The sequence below is a fragment of the Odocoileus virginianus genome, chromosome 12 (genome assembly GCF_023699985.2).
Source record: "Odocoileus virginianus isolate 20LAN1187 ecotype Illinois chromosome 12, Ovbor_1.2, whole genome shotgun sequence".
Taxonomy (NCBI): Eukaryota; Metazoa; Chordata; class Mammalia; order Artiodactyla; family Cervidae; genus Odocoileus; species Odocoileus virginianus.
Window position 1 is genome coordinate 32486439 of NC_069685.1, and position 6000 is coordinate 32492438.

Below are 6000 nucleotides of genomic sequence, written 5' to 3' on the forward strand. Positions count from 1 at the left end.
GGGTCTGGTTCCCTCAAAATAGGCTCTCAAATGGAGACATGTCTGCTCGAATTTGGAGGCAGGTGGGTGCGGGGCAAGAGGGGCATTTAGGATTAGCACCATGGAGGAATTAGGGAAATAGGTAGGAAAGAGGAGAAGTTGAACTATAATGCAGTCTTAATGTGACGAGCAGGACTCTGTGGGACCTTCCTGGGACAGACCCCTCCCCTATATTATCTGCGTTAGCTCCTCTCTGAAGTCCCTATATAATAGTACTCTGAGTTGTTTACAGTTTTTTTACAGTTGTTTTACAGGGTGTGAAAACCCCCACCAAATGGGCAATGTTAAACTTGATGAACGTGAGTGTGCAGCCCTCAGGCCTACTGGAATTTACGGATTGATAATGTTGACCCCTGTGACACCACCCTTTTACCTCACCAGCAATTAGAGAATTGTGCGCAAGCTAATCACACACCCTGTAACCACCCTCATTCACTTGGCCTTTAAAAATGTTTTCTTAGTAGATAACTAATAAGGACCTACTGTATAGCATAGGGAACTCTACTCAGTACTCAGTCATGACCTACATGGGGAAAGAATCTAAAAAAAGAGTTGAGATACTGAGATAGACAGATAGATAGATAATTGATTCACTCTGATATACAGCACAAACCAACACAACATTGCAAATCAAACAAACTCCAATTTAAAAACTGCTTTCTTGAAACGCATATGGGAGTTTGGTTTCTTCCAGCACTAACTGTCCTGGACTCTTTGTTTGGCACCTTATAATAAATGCTGCACTTCCCTTCACCACAAAAAAAGAAAGAAAATGTTCTTCAGTTTGCCTTAATAAAGTTGAGCTCAACATTCAATTATAACTTGGTGAAAGCATTTCTAGAGGGGATTTAAAAAATGTGTTTTGGTAATATTGTATTCTGTTGATCTAATTTAATACAAGAACATATTTTAGGTAATTTAGAAGAGTGGTTGAATAATACTCTCCTTAGGTCTTCTCTCTCAAATGTCACTTATCCAGTGCCCAATTCTATACTTCTTCACTAGTATTACTTGTTACAAACTACAAGAATGTTCATGAAGATAAGCACAAAGAAGAACGTATTGCTATAACATCCCCAGCCAGCAATTTTCATTGGTAGTATTTTCTGGTATACCTTTCATAGATGATGATGGATAAAGATTGAGATATAGAAATAGTTTTTGTTCTGCCCGATGTCCGAATCCCTGAGCGGGAAGAGAGAACTTCCAAGACAATGCAATTTACAAAAAGGGAAGTTTATTACTGACTCGAGTCAGGGCTTTCTGCTGCAACCAACACAGTGGCGCAAGGTCAGAAAACCCTTGAGCAGAGGCTGTTATCCAAATTTATAAGGTATGCATAAGCGGTTAGTAGCTGGCTTAAGCGGATTGGTTACATGTTTGCAAAGCAATTTTATTGGTACAAACTTTCGCGGGCCTTTTTTCAAACCTGGGCGTTCGCGGGCTTTTCAGCTCTCCCTTTGTTTCTTACTGGGAGCATATCGATTGGCTGGCTCCAGGTTACCTGATGGGGGTAGGGAATCTTACCATTTCGGGGGAAGCCAAAACTTAGGTCCAGGCCGCCTGTCATGGTATTAACCCTGGCAGCCTCACAGTTTTGTTTTGTTTTCACTAAACTGGGTCATACTGGGCACACTTTTATAGCAGTGTTTTCCATTAACAGTATGTTATAAGCATTTGTACATGTTGTTAGGTATTTTTCTGTAAGTTTACTCTTATTTCCATCATATTATTCCATTGCATGGATATACAATAATTTATTTAATCCCCTGCTTGTTGACATATAAGTATTCTCCTTGTTTAAGTTATATGTAACTGTATAATTCTAATTACTTTCTCAGGACTAATACTTTGGTCTCAGGTCCTTTGGATTTCTCTTTCACAGGGCCCATTGCCCTTGTAATTATTTGTGTAATGTTTATTCACTTGTTGATAGAATATAATTTCTAGCACTTGATATAGAAGACACTCAATAAATACTTTTGATTAAATAAATGAACGTTTTAAGACTTTGGAGAACATTTTATCAAGTTTGCTTGAAAAAGTTGTGTCAGTTCAGACTTTTCCTGAGAGCAGGATGAGCGTCCCTCTTTTTCCACATTCACTTTGGGTATCATTTCGGGCATTACCTTGGCATGCAAAAAATGTCAGTTCACTACTGATTTAATTTAGATTTTTAAATTTTTTCACAAGTTTGGCAAGTGCTTAAAAACAGTCATTTCAGTGTTATCTGGAAAGTGCCTAAATCACCAGTGTTCAAAACAACATTCTCTGGTCTAAGTTACCAGATTCACAGACAGTAACTTCAGGCTATAAATATTCAGAATTTTGACTTCTAGTCTGTTAAAGATTTTCATCTGTGCAGAGGTGGACCATAGAGGCGCCTATGAGCTAGACATTTGGGGAAATTGACAGGAAAACCCAGTTAGGTACCTGTACCTTTGAACTGTTCTTTTCTGCTCATCACAATTTCCATACAACACATATTTTTAAAGGAACAAAAGATAAAATATACACTGACCATTTTTCCTGCTCAATTATTTTAAGTATTTAAATCTGGTTTTCCTTTTAATATGTTCATTTCTCTCTCCCATTTCCTGATCCACTTAGAATAAATTCCACTGTGCAATCATATCCACCTCATTGGTATTAAGTACTGTTAATGACATCAGCGTGTAGGCTGCAAAAAAATATCAAACTTTTGAGAGGAGTTAGTCATGCGATTTGTGTGGCCTTGTCTTCACTTAGAGCCATTACATTTAAAAAAAACCCTACATCACTCATCCTGAGCAAAATGATGCAGATTTGTTCATTTTGCAGTTGCTGAGGGGTGTCAGTTTTCTTGAGAGTCTATGATCTAATTCACACCCATAAATCACAGATCATGGCTTCTGATGGGTGATGGCATCAGTGCCTAGGGTCGGATTATTCTGTTTGCAGAAGATGTTCTGGTATAATGATAGAACATTCAAAGAGGAGATGTAAGCTGATACTTTAAGACAGCTGCTCTCAAGTGTACTTTCAACATCATTGTTCACATATAAAATGAAAAAGGAGGATGCTAGCAATTTATAGAACTGAAACTGGATTCTTTAAGAGACACAGAAAAAAGAAAGACTGTGTGTTCAAGGCACTGATACCATATATTGAAACAGGTTGTCTTGCATGGGATATGTCAATAAGACCTATTACCCAAGATCCTCCGTTTTCTCAGGAAATTCTACCATACTGTCTTGGTCCCTTAACTCTTTCAATTTCAGAGACCGTTTAATACTTCACCTTTTATCTCAAAACTTCCAAAAAACCCCATTCTTAGTTGATTAATCACTTTGCTTCTTATTTCACTGATGGTAGTAGAATCAATCAGAATAGAATTTCCTCAACTTCTCAGCATCAAACAGCCAACCCGCCTGTATCTCCCCCCGTTCTCCATGTGGCCGCTGGCCTGTCCCTGCTTACCTGCACTTGAGAGTAGGTCACATTTCCTCTCCCTGCTGAAGGGCTTGGCTCCAGCATCAGTTTTTCTCCTAACAGATCACTCCCATCAGCATAAAAATATGTCGCTCTTTTCATATCTTCATAAAAGCCCCTCCCTTCCCTTCACCCCACAGCCCATTTTAGACACCACCCCATTTTCTGCTTCCCTCTAAAGCAAAATTCCTCAAGGGTTGTCTAATGGTTGTCTCTTCTACTTCCACCCATTTATTTCTCTGTTTTAAGCCTTTGATTTCATTCATTGCTGAAGACTTAAGCAACTGAATGACAGCAAAAGAGATGACTACAAAAAAGACTTCATCCACATTCCATGAGCCTAAGACCTCAGTCCTAATTGTGCTCCCTTCGTGTATTTGCTCATTGGTGTATGCCCTCTCTAACACTATTCCAGTCATAGACCAGGAATATTTTTCTATGCCACTCTCCTTACTTGACAATATAATTTCCTATCTTGCAGTACAATTTAAAGAATTTATATTTTAGGAATTAAATTTCATCTAGTTGATATATGAGTAATTCATTTCACCATTCACTGTTTTGGGCCATTTAGATGTATTTTACTATTGTTACAAACATCGCTGTGGTTAAGCATTTCAAGAACCTAATTTAGTAATAGCCTTTGTGTGAACTGTTTGTCCATGTATTAATATATTGTGGAGGAGTCATTTAAAATGTGACATGTGTGTTAAGTTGCTTCAGTTGTATCCGACTCTTTGTGACCCCATGGGCTGTAGCACCCCAGGCTCCTCCGTCCATGGGATTCTTCAGGCAAGAATACTGGAGTGGGTTGCCGTTTCCTCCTCCAGGGGATCTTCCCAACCCAGGGATCAAACCTGTGTCTCCTGCACTGTAGGTAGATTCTTTACCACTGAGCCACTGGGGGAAGCCTGAAATGTGATATAGCTATCCTACACAGTGGCTGATATTCTATCTACTCCAGAAAAAGTAAAAGATCCTCCATAATGTCTGGCCACATCAAGTTGGCCCTGGAATGGGAGGACAGTTGTCTCATCATCCTGGTTATACTCCACCAATGTTCTTCCAAACCCTGCTGGCAGGGTTCACTCAGTGGCCATCTTCAAGGCTCTCCAGGCCAGAAGGAGACACAGTGTCCACATTCTGGCGTGACCTATGCTTCAGGAGATCACATTATTCTTGCAAGGACTCTCTGACTATTCACTACTTTGGTGTCATCACCTGATTAGACCTGTGTGTTTTGCAACTCAGCAAGTATCCAGTCAAGAAACTGGACACAAGTGACCTGGTTTACAACCTTTGCATACCTCTTCAAGTTCTTATCTCCAGAAATATTGCTTTCCTTAAGGGCTAAAAATCACTCTTCCCCATCCCTAAATCTCCCTTTTCATAGACTGGGAAAAAAAGGATACTAGCTGGTGTGCCCATTAGTAAGTCCTGGGGGGATATTCCGGCAGCTCGACTTCCAGATACTTCTCTTGTGGGAGAACATGTAATCTCCCATTTGGGAGCTCATAGCTCCCTAGCTTTGGGTCCAGCCTAAATCCCACAACTTGTAGATAATAGAACAAGTCCTATCAATATCCTGTTACGGCTACGTACCTTTCCCTTCTTCAATGTTTTCTGCACTGCTGTAATTTAAGTATGATTTTTGTAGACATTATAGGTGGTAGGTGTCTGGTTTGCTTGCCTCTCTGGACCCACCATTCATCCTTCTGGTCCCTGCAAAGAGGCTGACTTGGAGGGACCACACCAACTTCTTCCCTTGCTCCCTGGCTAAATGGGAAGGGAAAGAAGGAGACTGAAGTTGATTCTTAGCTCTGTCCTGTGATGTCACCTCTGTGACCTTCACCTGAAACCCACTACTCCCTGCAGGCTGTCCTACTTGATGTGATGCTTTCTTCCCAGACTCTGGCAATCCCACTCTCCCCTTGTCCCTCTGGGCCTCGGAGTGGTAACAGCCCTGCCGGTATTCACCCCGTTGTAACACCATGCCTTGTGGATCTTCCACTCCCCACCCACAGCTTCCAGAGTAAACCTTTCTCAAATTACCCTGTTTCAAATGTGTCATTTTACTGAGGCCCTGCCTGATGGAGAATATAATTGAATTTGATTTTCAAACTCAACCTGAGAATTTTTGCCTTTTGATGGGAGAATTTCACATTTATCGTGACAATTTATATAGTTAATTTTATTTCTTCCATTTTATTATACATTTTTATACTTTATTTTCTCCCTTTTCCTCACTTAGATTGATAAGGTTTCTTTTTAGCTTTTCCTCCTCTACTCATATATTGGATGTCCATCTGCTACTTATAATGTTCCTGGCTTTAACAGTCATATTTACATTTCTTTGGATATGTGAAAATTAAATAATGCCCTCAACTTGCTCATTTCCTACCAGACATGTATATTTTCATTTTTGCTAATAGTTGTCTTCCCAACTATTATAATATTTATACTGATGTATCAAAAATACAAGTAACAACT